Raw genomic sequence first — 18462 nt, forward strand, 5'->3', positions numbered from 1 at the left:
CATTAAAATGTTATTTATTTGTCAATACAGTTAGTGTTTAATTTGTATGAATCCGTATTACATTTCGTGTTCTTATAAATAAATGTCTACATTTTGATTCACGTTTTAAGTAATACTACATATAATACATTTTATGTTTCTTTATTCAAATATTGAATTTACTGTTTCTATGAAATTTCTAAAAAAATACTTTTAAGTTTTTGTTGAAATGAAAGTTGTCGTACAATGAGAGAAAAGTTCTTGGATGGAGTCTCAAGCAGATTAAAGTTTAAAGAATAATATGGCAATAGAAAGAAATTAACTAAAAGATAAACCTATTATGGTTCATCAACTTAGCAGTCTAGCAATTATGAAACGATATGCCTAACCTAAATAGCTGCAGCACAAGTGAAGGTTTGTTGCGTGTTTCTATATGTGAAATTTGTGTGTGGCGTCAATTTCAAACAATATAAATAATATATTAAATTTCACACAAAGGTAACGTCGATATTCACAAAAATGGCTTGCATTAAAATAAAGTTTCCTTTTGTGTTATTATATACTGTATTTATAAGTGTGACGTCATATTTATATGCATTTTCAATTGCAAATATTTCAAAAATTGATATCCCTACAAATTCGAGTCAAATTTGGTATATATCTGAGAGCCTCGCCAGAGATCGCAATTTCATTGAGATCAGTATTTGTTAAAGTTTGTTCTCTGAGAGCTTCTTTAAGTGGTCTACTTATGCTTGACAACTTATCTTGAAACGCCCCAGCTTATAAAACACAAGCAAGAATTTGAGTTGAGAAAAAATTCGATCGGTGTCAATTAAAAATGGAAAGAAGTCTTAATAACAAAATTTTACACAAAATGTATTTTTCCTTGGTTAGTTAGGTAAATTTAATACTTATTTTAGTGTTCTATTAAACAAATCAGATTTAATGAATTTTAGAAACTTATGCCTTAGAAAATTTAGGCGTCTTAAAAGACATGAAATGAGATTTGTTAAAAAAGTAAAATATATGAACGTTAAAAGTGTACTTTATTTCAATTATTTTGAGAATTAGGTAAAAACCATTTTAACTTTTTTAGATCACTAGAACTTGTATGTTTGTTTACTTTGGCCCCCCAATGGTACAGCAGTATATCTCCAGACCTTACAACCCTGGAATTCGGTGGACGGAGCACAGATAGCACATTGTTTTGCTTTGTGCTTAACTTCAAGCAAATAAACAAACAATTGTTGCGTTCGTGCAAAGCCATCCGTAATTTTAAGATGTTTGGTGAGAGGGAAGGTAGCTAGTCAACATCATCCAATGTAAACTCTTGATTACTCTTTACCAACGAACAGTGGGATTGATCAGAAAGTAACAACAGCCAATTTATTTAGTTACTTCTTAGTAACATTTTCTTTTTTTTACATTATTAAAGTATCTTATGGTTTTAAATAAACCAATGAACTTTCCGAATTTAAGATACATTTTCCAATAGTTTTATATTTAAAACTATTAGTATATGGTTTTAGTTCGTAAATTAGCCATTTAGTAAATATTAATACCAACGAACACTCTCTTTAATTTCCAATATGTTTATTATTTTACGAAAGGCAAATATATTTATCATACATATTGAATATATTGATATATATTTACTTAATCTAAGTGATACTTTTTGAAATTCTGTCACGATGACAGTGACTATGCATTTAGTAAAGAAATTTCATGAATAACAAACATAGTTTTCATTATGAATTAGCAATGCATTCGACTACCTGCTGCTTCTACAACCTAATAAATATAAATTGTTAGTAATCTAGATGATTGTCCTAGTTAGTAACTTGTACAGGTGTACGAGAGAATTGGTAAATTAAGGGGATAGCAATATATTACATAATAAGTTATATGAGTCAAGGTTTCTGTTTTCTCCAGCTATCGATCAGATACAATAACAGACGAACAGCACTGACCTACTCTTCTCTTTTACCTTAGATTTGTCTGTGTTCAGGGAAAGCAATAATTCTAGGAGTTTTAATGAAAACTACTTTCGTACCAGCTTTCAGTTACGGTAATTGTATCACGTATCTAATCAAAAACAATCAAACAAGACTCTGCGTGTGTCTCATGCTTTCATCTGAATTAATTCGACTGTCGTGGGGTAAATGTTTACCCCCTTACCCTGCTAACTACGTCCATAGAACATTAGAGTAGTAGGCTATGTAAAACTTAATGTAAAAAACAATTACGTTAGAAGAACTATTACTAGTCTTATCTTATTTGGTTTAACTTAGAACTTCTCTTCGCTTTTGCACTACTAAGTTTTATGCACAGCCACTTAGTAACAACAGCTATACAATACAGACTCTGTAGCCACTAAAGCAAAATTGTTTAAAATAAATATTTTTTTTCTTTTGACGTGTGCCAACTAAAGACACGGTTATCTCTGTCTTATAAATATTCACAGTAGTAGTTAGTCGGGTGTCTCCGTTGTCTTCCAATGGGTAAGCGATAATTTCATAACAAATAAATTTGAATAGCGAGTAGATAGATGTGTGTGTTTTTTCCTATAGCAAAGCCACATCGGGCTATCTGCTGACCCCATCGAGGGAAATCGAACCCCTAAATTTAGCGTGGTAAATCCGTAGACTTACCGCTGTACTAGCGAGGAGCTAGTAGATAGATAGCTCGTTGTGTAACTTTGCGTAAAAAAACAGCGAATGCTCTGTGTGTAATAGGTCAATATATTGAGGTTTATTAAGTTATTAGATATCAGATTCCAACGCCAGCAACAGCATTTATTTTGTTGGATTTACAGGGATGGCGGGACGATGTGTGTGTCATTCATCAAGAATGTGTGTTGAATACTGGCGTAGAAGTTTATAATAATTCATTCTCACTTGCCAGCTTCTTCATATTAATGTAACTATTTCTAATATGTTATCTGATTTGTATTTCTCGGCGTACGTGGTTAGACACTACTACACTTTAGAAGATAGGACTTATTTTATTTAGATTCACTCTAGAGTTCTAAATATCATTACATCTTTATCGAGAATAAACGATTCCTGTATTTTAGCAAAAAATTGGTTTCTTAATGTGCAGAAAATTTAACTTTTACTAAAATGAAACAAAACGAGTTTTGTTTTCTAAAGAACAGTCGTAGGAGAAGGTAAAACGAGACAGTTGCTCTAGCTTTGAATGCAGTTTTCACTAATTAGGTGCCTCCCGCCAGTACAGCAGTATGCCTACGAATTTACAACACTAAAATCAGGGGTTCTATTCCCCTTGGTGGGCTCAGCAGATAGCCCAATGTGGCTTTGTTATAAGAAAACACACACACTAATTAAGAATAAAGTTCTAAAAGAGTGAAAAGAAAAGGTTTTGAAGTAAGCCACTTATTATTACAAATGCCAGTTGTAATTAAACAAAGCGTGAGAACAGACATTTTTAGACGCTGAAAAATTCACTCCTTGTGTTTGGATGCCACTTTATTTACCTTTAAGGTTAGGTACAAATGTCCTAGGGATATTAAAATTGTCGTAATGTAATTCCTAAATTTTGTTTAAAATAAATATTTTATTTAGTAACTTCAATTGTATTACTTAAAATACCATTTAAATGTTCCTGGCATCATCTAGAACAGCAGCTCAAATGGCCGTGAATATTAAACACAAATAACAAATTTATATGGGTACTAGTGTGGGGTAATACATCCGAGGTATAATGATTCTTTGGGATGAAGTAAGGTAGAGCCATGTTAATGTAAGCCACGTATCGTAACTCAACTACACGTTTTAAAATAAATAGGATTGGACTGTTTTTCTTTTGCAGGAAATTTGACTATCTATAATTTTAAATTGCTTGACATCGAGAAACTAATTTTCTCAAATAATTACTTTGTGACTATATAAGATTCAAAGTGTTCATCTTGCATATAAGTTGTGCTAAAAAACAACTGGAGTTTGGTTTTTATCACTCAGTTTCGTGAAGAATAATTACATATAAGTTACTTAGGTGTACACTACAACTAATGATATGTATGGGAGTCTATCATATCGAAGAAGACCACCTTACTTTACTTTCACTCTATGTATCTATTTAAACACACCGAAAGCTCTTCAGTATGCAAGATTTATTCTCCAATCGAAATTACATGTGGGTGCTTTGGATATCTGGACCGCATGTGGACTTAGGGCTAACCTAAGCCTTTTGAGGAAGCTGAACCTCTTAAAATATTGTTGGATTTATAGTCGAAAATATAATGAAGGTACTCAACCGATAAAATAATATATTATAGTGATATGCGTGTCTATTTCTCTGTGATTTCTATTTATAATATATGGAATCACTTCTCTTCTTTGAGATTTTTCGCTAGTCTGTCTTATTAAAAACATACTCATGTGCATTCAAGAACGTACATATATAAGCAGTTATACTCAAGTACACAACCCCAGAAATCATTAAGTATGGGTGTAAAATTTCAGGTTTCTTGGTGTTTTTCTCTTAGAGTTATAGTGGTCACGCGTAGACACGCTCATTTTGTTTTACCCACTATCATACCCCAATTTGAACAAAAAACATTGTCTGGCTAACTAATGAATGAATATTTCTCTTAAAATTCTTATCAATGTTATAAGTGTAGCTGCAAGTTTGGCCACCAGGTTTGATTTCATTCCTTTGAGTCGACACGATCAATGCTTTTTTTTTACTGCACCCTTTTTCACACCAAAAGTATTTTTGATTATATATATATATATATACACATCCACACATCTAAAATGCTAATATATATATATATCCATATTTTTGCTTTAATCAAAAAGTATTCATAACCTTCAATAGGTATATTATTTTAATTTGAAGGCACATAATTAGTGTATAATCGTTATTTCGAAAAAAATACAGGTGTGGTTGGAGAGCTCCGTTCAGAACATGGTGCCAGCATATGCAAGCATCTGTTCTTTGCAGCGAGATGATTAATTATAATAAGCACTTTTGTAATTTCGCAAATGGGATGAAAATGGTCAGGTCTATTTGTTTTACTTAGAGCAAGGATACCTAAAACTTTCTGAGTTTGTAGGTTTGAAATATTGCTTGCTTAATGTATACATACACTACTTTTTCTGGGTTTTGTTTCATTTTGAAACCATGCCATTTACATAAATGACATAAATAACGAAATAAGTTTGAAAGTAACTGAATGTATCATTTTACCTCAAAACTTTGAAGCAAGGTACAACTGTACAAGCTTCATAACATAAAAAGTAATACTTATATACATTTTACGTGTAGATTTGTTTGTTTGTTTAGAATTTCGCACAAAGCTACTCGAGGGCTATCTGTGCTAGCCGTCCATAATTTAGCAGTGTAAGACTAGAGGGAAGGCAGCTAGTCATCACCACCCACCGCCAACTCTTGGGCTACTCTTTTACCAACGAATAGTGGGATTGACCGTAACATTATAACGCCCACACGGCCAAAAGGGCGAGCATGTTTGGCGCAACGGGGATGCGAACCGGCGACCCTCAGATTACGAGTCGCACGCTTCAACACCATTTTTACGTGTAGAAGTTGGAAAATTAATCTTTGGCCAAGATGTAGAAAATGTCAACATAAAAACGCAAAGACGGAAGCAAATGCAAACTAATAAAAAAAGACTTCAAAACAATATATATATATATATTAGTGTTTGGCTCGAAAATTCACATTAAGGACAAGTGATTTGAAGAAGATAGAGATCAAAGTATTTTCATTTTGGAAGTATATACTGTATAAAAGGGAATATATATAAATATATACGTAGACATATCTTATCTATTTGTAAACTACTGTTACGTGTAGAAATTACTGACAAATGATACTTATAACTAAGAAACAAAAAACAGATATGAAAATATGAATTTGAATTAACCATACCAAGATATAATTAAAAATGGAAGTAAACAAACCATGATATAAGTGGAAGTTATCAAATAATTTAAATGTAAAAATGTATCAAGAAATATAAGAAGTCACTGAAAAGTGTAATTGTTATAATGTCAATTACCAACTGACCGATAATAAATTTAAATAAAAAATGGCTTTCATGAAGACGACTGTTTTCTTGAAGAAAATATCATAAGGACAAATTTTACACTGCTTATTGTTAAAGTATTACCGAGTTGTTTATTAAACGATTATTTACGACTAATTTTGTATATTGTTAAATATCTCTGCAAACAATAGAGAGTCAGTTAAACTCTCCATTACGAAATGTGTTTTTTTTAAGGAACATGGTATATTTGATTGAAAAGTAAAAGACTCAAAAATCGTTTTTAAATTATAGTTGTCGTCAGTAAAACTGTTTTCTACTACACTGATATGTAAATCTAGAAGGTATGTTTTAACAAAAGTAGTTCAAAAGTTCCTGCGTATTTCAATTTTAAATGAAGGATGATACCAGTTATAATTTTTTTTACATTAGTACCGATTTTTTGCAAGAAAATTAGATTCGTAATAAGAGAAGCTACTGTTTTTCTCTAGCCTACGCTATGACTAGCACTAGTTGGAATACCATTAATATGGTTATATCATGTTCCTAAGAATTTACCGAACTGTATTTAATACGGAATTCTGAGTAGAAATATACAACTTTACAAATTTGGCATTAATACAATTGCTAAAATATTTGTTTGTTAGTTCTGAAATAATCAACTAACCCCATTTTGATGCAATGTACCAGATGTGTATTTTATAAGGAAGAGAATATTGGTTTAGACTTTTAGTGTACTTTTTATTATTGTTGATAATCCATTATGAATAATTTTGTCTTAAATATTTTCTATTATGAGTTTAAAGAAACCTATAACATTATTTTCTTTGGTAGTTTATCTGTGCTGTGGGTATCACGGGTATTAAAACACGATTTCTAGCGTTAGAAACCTTCAATTTTATCACTGAGCCATTGAGAGTTGAACAGTATTGTCCCCAGTGGCACAGCGGATGTCTCTGCAGACTTACAACGCTATAAATCGGGTTTCGATATCTGTGGTGAGCAGAGAACAGACAACCCATTGTGTAGTTTTATGTTCATTACAAAGAATCAATAAACAAACAACTGAGCAGTATTTTAGAGTTTTAAGACAAATCTTGGTCGTAATAATTATGACTTGATTTCAAAAGAACAATGAAAGAGATAATGTGCATCAGTAGAGTTAATGGACAGAAAAATAAATATTATATGTGAAGTAACGAGTATGGAACTTTTATTTCTGAGTTATTTTCTCTATTTAAAAAGAAGTAACCGGGACTTATAACGTAGAGATGTAGGTGGACCTTTAAACAGTTTGAAGAGTCGACTGTGAGATCGATCGCTAGAATATAGCTGGGAAAAGATAACTTATCTAAACCTACCCTAAGGGAATCATCAATCATATATTTTCTCATCAAGTCTACGACTGAGCACTCTGAATACATTGATGAAGATGTGATGTGTCTTTTTTCTTCAACGAGACTAAACATTTTGAGAAAAATATCAAGGATTTTAATTGCAAGTTAATAGAGTGTTGAGTGCATAATATCAAAACACTCAAAAATTTGCAAATCAGAAAGATATATGATCACCCAAGCCAATTTAAATTTGAAGTGGAACAGAAGGTATCGGAAAAACATATTTAATTTGTTTTGTTTTTTTTTAGGTGGCGCAATAGTATCGAAAATTAATAGCTTTCTTTGCTTTCATTCTCGGAATTTCACCTAAAGTTATTTGACGGCTATATGCAATAGTTGTTCGTAACGTGATAGGCTAGAAGACAGTTATCTAGTTAACACCACCCACGTCTAGCTCTCGGGCTACTCAACGAAAATTAAGATTGACTCCCCCTCCCCAGCACACACACGACTGGCTGAAAAAGAAAAGAACGCGTTGGGAAGGATTTCGAGCTCGTGACCCGCAAATTGAAAGTTGAGCACCTTAACCACGAAGCTATGACAGGCCCAATCGTTTTTGAGAATGATATGTAACAACCCTTTCAGATGCAAAATATATTCAGATCATAAAAGTGTGTTCAGATTGAGGATTTAGAATTACAAAGACGGGGATATACCTATACATAATAGCACTGGAAAACAAAGGGACACCTAGAAATGGATCCACAATAAGTAGTATATCAGCTTTGCTAAACAAAATGTCGTTTCTTACAGCAGATGAGAACTCATAAACACAAAGAACAGTCAAAGTACGCAAGATAATCAAGAAGGAACTCCGTTTGTAAACGAGGCCAATAGAATACGAGTTATGAAAATAAATCTTCGAATTCAATCATACCATTTTTCCAGTAGCTGAAGATATAAACGGGCACATATCGATGATGTTGCCACATGCAGCGGCTAAGAATTTCTTCAAGTTCAGATTGTTGAAACGAGCGCTTGGAAACCATTATTCTCTAGCTTTACATCGATTACGTTATGGAGCACAAATTTTGTTCCTGGATATTCTGTGTTATTTCTAAATTGATTATGCTGTAAAAGTACAGAAAATGTCCATCATTCCCTTCCAACTTTGCTTTTGTGACCTGAATAATGAAATTTAAAAATTGACTTATTTTCTACGTAAAAACGGGCAAATTTACACATTTTCATTTACATAAGATCTGAATAAAACAAGATATAAATCAAAATTTACATGTATTTATGCTAAAGTTATACAAAAATGAACAAAAATGTTTAAAAGTTTCGAGATTTGCGACTGTAACGTAAATCACTTTCACGTATCAGCCTCCAGATATAGTCTTCCATCATGTTTTCTTTATACGCTCCTTGGTAGCGGCGTCCAAAGTCCAGTATATCTTGGTGGAAGCGCTCGTCTTGCTCCTCTGTGTATGCTCCCGTGTTCTTCTTGAATTTATCAAGAGGAACGTCAATGATATGGACCTCTAGGGACATCCTGCAGCCCATTTTGCCGTTGTTCTTCACCAGAGCCTCAACTAGTTCCACACAATTTTCAGCCATTGTGATTACCCAGGAAGCCCGTACCACTCCGTCAAGGCTTCCCAAAGCTTTTTTACCTTCTTACTGAGCTTCATGGGGAATTCTGAGCACTCCAGGATCTTCTTTATTTGTGGTTCAACGAAGACACCACCTTTGACATTTGCTTTAGACAGCTTAGGAAAGAAGTCTCAAAGGTACTTGAAGGCTGCAGACACTTTATCAAGAGCTGTGAGAAATTGTTTCATAAGACCTAATTTTATGTGCAATGGTGGAAACAATACCTTCTGGAGGTCCACTAGTGTTCACACTTGACATTCTCTTGACACAGAGAACTCGGTCCGTTATGGTCAGAGCTTCCTCTGGAAGTGCGCTGCGGTGTCCCTGCTGTCTCAAAGGCAAAGATAACAGGGAATCCTGGTAAAGCCTCCTTGGAGACCCATCAGGAATGTCACCATTTTCATGTCTCTGAAAACCTCCCAGCCATACTCATCACACTTCAAGGCTTCTAGCAAGGTCTTGACGCTGTTGTATTCCTCTTTGAGGTGCACCGAAAGATATTTACATTTTAAAAGATCTAAAATTTGTATAATATACAATCTTACTATTCAAGTGAGCAAAAATCTGTTTTACTTAAGTCTTAAGTCTGTCTTACCTTCTAGAGATTTTTTGCAGTGCTCGCATGTAAAATGAGGTGCTTAGGGTTTGCCTTTATTTCCGACAGGCATGCCAAAATACGCCTTGTAGGCTTCACACATTTTAACAGATGCTGTCACAGAGTACTTTTTCGCTTTTGTTTGATAAATTGGATATATACATAGCAGAATGCGTCTGGAGAATGCTTGCAGTTTCTTGATGCCATCTCTGATAAAATCAGATAGGTCTATGTATTCACTTAGGCAGCTAGAACTAACTGAAGTGGTGAGCCCCTGTTTATATATCACCATGGAAAGTTCCAGAAAATTCTGAAAGGTTCTTGAAAATTCTCGTAAGTTCTATAGCATTCTAGAAAGTTCTTGCAAGTTCGAGAAAATTCTCTGTTAGCTACTCAGTACTGAATCTACCTGGAATTTTCTGAAAAACGGGTAAATTTGAAAATTTCATTACCCAGATCACAAAAACAAAGTTTGAAGAGAAAAATAGGTATTTTCCATTTACTTCATTTACTTTAGAGATAAACAATTGTGAAATAACACTGTCTGCCCAGGAACAACAAAAAGTAAAATTTTTCTTACACAGTGTTATGAAACGATGTATGGAAAAGTAGCGTGCTTTGAACATTACAGCCTTACAACGGAGTAATTTACAACGAAAACTATGTCGTAGGGCTCTTGACGAGATACCTTATCATCATATATAACAAAACCAAACGTAGCGACAAAGCAAGTAACGACGTGGTGAGGTTCCAAATATTGTTTTAATATGACATATTCACCACTATATACAATCCCTTTTCCATCAACGTCATCGATGGTTAAATCGCGTATCGTTAAAGAAAAATAAAATAATACCTTTTGTAAAAAAAATGAAAAAAATAATTTGTTACCTATGCTTTAGGATATAAAATAGCCTGCTTCTATATGTATGAGTATTTGAAAAGAAAGTTTGAAATTACAATAAAATTCATCAATTGTTTCAAGACGCCATCAAGTGACTTTTTAGTTTAAATTTCACGCAAAGCTACACGAGGGCTATCTGCGCTAGCTATCTTTAATTTAGCAGTGTGAGACTAGAGGGTTACTCTTTTATTAACGCATAGTGCGATTGATCGTAACATATAACGCCCCCACGGCGGAAAGGGCGAGCATGTTTGGTATGAGGGGGATTCCAAACCGCGACCCTCGGATTACGAGTCGAGAGCCGTAACCACCTGACCATGCCGGGCCTCCTTGTTTGAAGTTAAGTGAAAAAATATACAATTGATCATCTGTATACTTACTGCTTATCGCGGGTATGGAAACCCGGTTTATAGTGTTTTACTTCCATAGATATACCACTTTGCAAATGGGGGGCTTTGAAAATACGGATTTGACTTTTTTGTTGAAGTTGGATAGCTGTGTGAAAATAGAATAACACAACTCGAAATGAAACGCCTTGTGTATGATAATATTTTATATGACTCTGCGATGTCCCCTATTGACAAAACTGTATGTTCGCGGACTTGTGTTTAATTACAAAAAAACAACAACAAATAAACCTCTAATCAAATAATTTCCATATGTCTTTTTTTTTTCATTGCACAATGTATTCGAATAGTACTTTCCTGAAAGCTGTAAATAGCTAAATGAAAAAATCTCTTTGCTGAATATCCGGTCTCGTACACTGTAGACAAATTGTGTTAAAAGCAACCCAACAAGTGTTCTGTGAAACATTGATCTGGTGTTTGAACGACTACAACAGAAGTTCAAGTTTAAAGCAGCATGTTTATCGTGGGCTAACACGATAGAAAACAAATTTGTTGGCTGATCCAAATCTTTATGTCGAATTTTACGCAACGTACATATGCATAATAAAAATGCGAATACACAACACAATAATGTATTTAAATGCACACAATTTTGTATTGAAAAATCAGACAGTATTTGTGTGTTTCTATCCTAACAACAATTAGTATTTGCAGAATACAGCTTGCGTTGTTATGAAAAACCCATAGTCTGTGTTAATTTAAAAACAAAACTTGTTTGACAGTTCAGTTTTTCATAGGCATTTCATATGTTGAAGAACTACACATTTCTGTTTGGAGTTCTGAGAAACACAGTTCACTATAAAGTTTGAATCATGTTTTTAATTGAGCCATCCACTAAGTTTTAACAACCATTTCAAAATCCTTTGTAAAAGCTTGAAACAGACAATCTTGGATATAATTACAAATACAGCAGTCTTGGTTATCGATAAGGGAAGACTTGACACACATAACCTTGTATATAACAATAACATACTCAAACACCATACCATCTTGACTATCTATAGTAGTGTTGTATTTATTAACTTTGTTTGGTTTAATCAATAGATAAATTTTAGGCATGTCTAATAATTATTGTTTTTTCACAAATTATTATATCCAAGATATTTTACTTCTACGGTCCATGATGATTGAGGAATATGTCACGAAAATTGATATATTAGATCTTATCTCCGAGTCCTTTATCTTTAAATTTCTGCTTAGACAATCAAATTTTCGCATTGTTTTATTGCAAAGTAAGTGCTTATTTTTTTCCAAACTAAATATGTTTGATTGTGTGAATTTAAACAGTTACGAAAAAGACAAACTTCTGAATTAAACGTACTCTTCTATTTCCTTCCTGTTAGCTTTTCTTTCTCTCAAAGTTAACGTTTAAAGTACCAATCTCGTCCAACAACAGCTCAACACGTTCAGCTTTGGTATTTCTGTTATATCTTATGCTAGTTATCTTCGTAGACAACAAAAATAACGATTAAAAAAATAAAAACGTTTCGATTGTGTCTACTGAAATGTTATTACTGCATGTCTGGTAAAGATTGTTTAATTTCATTTTCATGGTATGGGTTCTAACTTAGACGGCCCCCCAAAAAATAAAGAACTTTCTGTACAGCTGACTCATTTTAGTTTCCATAAAATCTACAAGTTTCTGAGTGTAAAAATAGTGTTTTAGTGTCCATAAAATGTGCAAGTTTCTGACAGTAAAAGTAGAGTTTTAGTTTCCATAACGTCTGCAAGTTTCTGATAGTAAAAATATTGTTTAGATTCCATAAGGTTTGCAAGCTTCTGATAGTAAAAGTAATATTTTAGTTTCTATAAAGACTGTAAGTTTCTGATAGTAGAAGTAGTGTTTTAGTGTCTTGATAAAGTCTTGGTAAGCTCTATTATTCTATAAACATTTCAGTCCTTTTACAAAGCACACTAATCAACAACATATTGATAAGCTCTGTTATTCTATGAAAATTTTGGTATTCTTATTATACGCCATATATAATAACATTCTTATGGTATGTAAACGTTTTCTATAAAAAGTAACACAATACATGTCTTATAGTATAAAGTTATATATTCTTGTGCAGTCAAATCCAGCAAATGGGATAGGTGTAAGTCTACGGATTTAGAACATTAAGGTGTTTAATTCCTCGCTATAGACACAACAGATAGCCAATGTTTCTTTGCTCTAAAGGAAACAAACAAATTAGTTTCACGAATTAACATTTATACATTATTTATACATGATTTAAACCACCATCGCTATCTAGATTAAAACAGTAACAACATGGAACTGAACAATCGAGTTAACATAAGAATAATCATTGAAATCCATGTTACTGTAAATGTTACACTGTTACAATGTGTTCTTTTAGATTAAAAGTTTTTAAAACCGTTGATAGTTCCTAATTGATCGTAACTTATGACCAGTGTGTATATAGCTGTTTTTTTTTGTTTGTTTTTTTACAATTTGAACTGCTAGTAACCGTGCTTGTAACTATTTTCCATAACATGTTAAATCTGATCCTCACGTGTAACGTGCTGTTGTCATAGTCTTAGCTTAACACTTATTGCCATAACGCTAAAATCAGGGCCTCGATTCCCCTTAATGTACACAGCAGATAGCCCATTGTGGTTTTGGCATAAGAAAACACACACAGCACTTATTATAATAACAGAGAATATTGACATGAACAACCATGCTTACGCAATTTTCTCAGCCCACAAGAGGGAATCAGAGCCCCCTATGGTTTAGTAGTAAGCCTTAAGCGATTGCGAAACTAATTTTCCAATGTCAGTACTCACATTGGTACAGCCCAGATAGCTCAGTGTGAAGCTTTGTGATTAGTAGCAAATAAACACACGAGTACTCAAAATAGAACCATAAACGTTATCGGAAGCCAGACAAAAACAAATCAAGCATGAAAAATACGATTTACAACAAACAAGCATATTTTTATATGACTTACCGTTTGTAGTAAAATTTATTTCAAAAACAACATCAAAACGCTAATATCCTCTTGAATAATTACGATTTTAGCTCGAAAGAAAAACTCTGATTCATTATTTATGTCTTATCTGTCAATTCTCAGTGTATGAGAACATATACATATATTTTTTATTGTTAGAAACATCTTCGCAGGACTTGTTAAGATGCTTGCCTTTCGAAACAATAGTAAAAACGTATTTATGACAAGATACATAACTAGAAAATTACATATCATACATTTCATCCTGAGCTTTCATTAAATAATAGTTTTGCGCAGCGCACGTCCAGGGTATAAATTTATATAATGAGGTCGTATAGCTATAATTATCATTTAGTGTAAGGGTATTAATTAGCTGAGTTTTGAGTAACTTCTTTCGTATTCGCAGTTGATGATATTCTTGAAATGGAAAGCTGTGTGCTTAATTACCTCATAAAACTGATACTATTTGTTATTTGATCAAGAACACATACATCTATCACTATATATACATGCAATCTCTAACCAGTAATTTTAGACCAGAGGGATTCGTAACTAAATTACCGGTAAAGAACATTGTATATAGAAATACATTGTTAAGATTAAATCTTATACAGAAACAATAGAGACATCGCAATAGGCAATAAAACGGAGAATCACAAAGGATCAACGTAGCTAATTTATCTTACATTACATTTAGTGTATGTGTAGTTTTACTAGCCATCTTTAATAGAAGATGGTTATGAAGAAAATTCAATGTATTAAAAATTACTTGTTCTAGGGTAATTAAATTTCATCAGGAACACAATGAGAATCGCAAGCTTTATTCAGACGGGGTATATGGGGTATCAAAACCGGTCATAGAAGGTGTTAAGTTTCCTATCTGTTGTACCCATTCAGTATATGAAGCCTATTTCTAAATTAAACTATTGTAATATCACATGCTTTATAGGCAGTATTCATCAACCTTCAGTGTATCTGTACACCATATGCATTCTGCTTAAGTTATAGATCTTGTGTTGTTGAACAAGAGATAAAGAAGAGAAGTAAAAGCGATGCCAGTTTGCGAGCAAAACAATTTACGTTTATATAACACGCGTCACATCCAAACTTTCCTGAATAAAACTTACGATTTCAAATGTGCTTTGATGGAGTGTTGTTCCCCTGGGACAAGTAATTTTTAAAGTGTAACAATTTAAAATATGGATCTTATAAAATAAGTACTTTTCTATTTAGCACTACCAAATAATCGTGCCATATTACCATAGGCCCCTGATGGGACAGCGGTAAGTATTCGGGTGTACAATGCTAAATTCAGGAGTTCGATTAACCTTGGTGGACACAACAGATATCCTGATGTGGCTTTGCTATAAGAAAATCACAAACACACACACACACATTAACGTAAGTTAAGCCCAACCTGGTGGCTCAAGAGTAAATGATGTAGACTATAACGTAAAATATTTAAGGCTCGATTCACATTTAGCTTTGCACTTGAACAAAACAAATAAAGTACCGTTTAAGTTAGAATAATCGAAGGTAGGCTTCAAAAATATTTGAGACTGTGAACACCGATTTAAAATAAATCGGTTTCGTCAGTTCCAATGCTTCAGATGATTTGGGCCAGGTGGTTAAGGCACTCGACTTGTAATCTGAGTCTCGCGGGTTCGAATCCCCGTCACTCCAAACATACTTGCTCTTTCAGCCGTGAGGACGTCATAATGTGACGGTAAATCTCACTATTCGTTGGTAAAAGTGTAGCCTAAGAGTTGGCGGTGGGTAGTGATGACTAGCTGCCCTTCCTCCAGTCTTACACTGCTAAATTAGGGACGGATAGCGTAGGTAGCCCTCGTGTAGCTTTCCGCGAAATTAAAAAAAACAATTAAATGGTTTATTTAAAATGTAAAAGATTTCATTCTTTCATTTATCATTTATTTCTTAACTATAATGTGCTTCAAGTGTGTTTCACAAATATAAGGTGACTAAAAATATCTAGGTCGTTCCTGTTTTTTATGCACTTTTCCTTACGTTGATTAAGGTGTACTAGATGTACAACATTATTACCTATTGATTAGCGTAAAGATGATCTAAGAAAGTCGAAACGTTGCCCTCTACTTTATTTTTAATGAACAATTTAACACTCATATCAGTCATCTTGAGATACATTATTACCCACTCAGCGGCACAGCGGTACATCTGCGGACTTACAACGGGTTTTGATACTCGTGGCTGGCAGACCACAGATAATCCATTTTATTGTGTTGTGCTCAACCACAAAGAAACAAACACATATTATTATTTTTGCTTTAGTTTTGTAATTGATATTAAGCTATTACGATATCACGACGATTTACTGCAGACATATGACTGTCGCAACATTTTACTGCCGGCAATAATTATGTTCACAAAACAAAACATTTCCCGACATAGTAAACGACTTTAAAAACAAAATAATGAAGAAATTAAATATTTTATTGAAAACAAACACTATTACTATATTGCAGCTTCATACGCTGTTCACTGTGTTTGCACGGGTACAAATTTTATTGTGTAGTTTTTGAGTTCAAGGTTTTTACACATAATAATGGTTGCTTTTGTAACATTCCGACAATGTATTTTCTATACATGGCTAAAAACCTTAAGGCAAAATAATTAATTGCTGCATCTCTTTGCCTGACGGGTTCGAATCCACGTCACATCAAACATGCTCGCCCTTTCAGCCGTGGGGGCATTATAATGCGACGGTCGATCCCACTATTCGTTGGTAAAAGAGTATTCCAAGCGTTGTCAATAGGTGGTGATAACTAGTTGCATTCCCTCTCGTCTTAAATTGCTAAATTAGGGACGGGTAGCGCAGATAGTCCTCGTGTAGATTTGCGCGAAATTTAAACAGAGATATCTTTCAGTGCCGTCAAATTCACCCGCAGTCATTTACTATATGTACGGCATTAAAATGTGGTAGGACCAGTTATAATATTTATAAAATGTGGTATGACCAGTTATAAAATTTATAAAATAAATTAAAGACCAGTTATAACATTTATAAAATGTGGTATGACCAGTTATAACATTTATAAAATGTGGTAGAACCAGTTATAACATTTATAAAATGTGGTAGGATCAGTTATAACACTTATAAAATGTGGTAGGACCAGTTATAACATTTATAAAATAAATTACTGCTTTTCCAAAGCTATCCTAGTATATTGTTGTATTCGCCTGTTTGGTTTGTGACTGGAGTTTTTTACAAGCGTTTTGTAGCACGTTTTATTCCCTCCAGTTCTGCATATCACACCAAACAAGATGGTGCAAATAAATGTTACGGGTCATCTCAACCACTTTCTTCTTAACGACATTCTTTTTGTTAGCTTACGTTTAGTGGCTGGTTAGAGTAATGTTAGATAATATAGACGTAACTTACTTTATTGCTAAAATGACGATATATTTATTTTGTTTTCATTCAGTCGACACGAAGTAATTGACTGAGGAAATTTTGAGAGCAATTTGAGTTTTTTTTTTTCTTTTAAGTGACTTAATATTGAAAGTTTATAGCAAAGTGTTGACCAGAGAAACGATGACTAATATTCAATGAATGTTCACTCCTAGCTCAAGTATAGCTTTAAAAAACAACAACTGGTGTATGTTAGTATTGTTTATAACAAATTTATTTTTTATTGTTATGTTCAATCATTTACGTAATATTCCAATAGCTGATATCAAACACCTATTTTGATCATTCTAAGTCTTCAGTCTTTTTTACTGCGTTCTGGGAGATCAAGTAAGAATGTGTAAAGTAAGTTATGTGAGAACTTTATTATAATTAAGTTACTCCCTCAATAAAACTCATTAAGTGTAATATTTTGCACAATGAAGTTACTGGTAAACCTACGGCGTAGTGTCATTGTTAAGCTGTCTGGAGCCAGTAATTAATGACTGTAGTTGCGGTTCTGCATGGCCAGGTGGTTAGAACACTCGACTCGTAATCTGAGGGTCCCAGATTCAAACCCCAGTCACACCAAATATGCCCGCCTTTTCAGCTGTGGGGGCGAATAAGTGACGGTCAATCCCACTATTCGTTGGTAAAAGAGTAGCACAAGAGTTAGCGGTAAATTGTGATGACTAGCTGCCTTTCCTCTAGCCTTACACTGCTAGATTAAGTATGGCTAAAGAAGATAACCCTCGTGTAGCTTTGCGCGAAATTCAAAAACAACCAAACAATTATTTTAGTTTTTGTAAATTGATCTGTGAACGTACTGTGTTAAAACTTTTGGGTATCTCCCCAGTGGCACAGTGTTATGTCTGTGGAGATATAACGTTAGAAACCGGGTTTAGATCCTAAGGTAGAAACAAGATAGCCCATTGTGTATCTTTTTGCTTTCAAACAAAACTTTCAGGTATTTATATATGTTTTTGCTCGTCAGTTATTAATGCGCTTTTCAAATATAAGGCTTAAGAAACATAATCAAAGCTTTTGGTTGCTAGTTAAGTTAGGGCACAACCAATGTTGATTTGGACGCTGTTAGCTCATCCGTGTTACATAATTATCTATTGCTAGCACTGACGAAACTGCAGTTTCACAGAATTAAGAACAAAATTTCTATT

General features: G+C 33.5%; 1 pseudogene across 3 annotated transcripts in view; it reads left to right on the forward strand.

Annotated features, from left to right (window-relative positions):
- LOC143253091 (dopamine receptor 1 pseudogene) overlaps positions 1–18462 on the forward strand; it is a 64218-nt pseudogene that overhangs the window by 2270 nt on the left and 43486 nt on the right. The gene's annotated exons all lie outside the window — the stretch shown is intronic.

Source organism: Tachypleus tridentatus, chromosome 1, assembly GCF_004210375.1.
Source record: "Tachypleus tridentatus isolate NWPU-2018 chromosome 1, ASM421037v1, whole genome shotgun sequence".
Taxonomy (NCBI): Eukaryota; Metazoa; Arthropoda; class Merostomata; order Xiphosura; family Limulidae; genus Tachypleus; species Tachypleus tridentatus.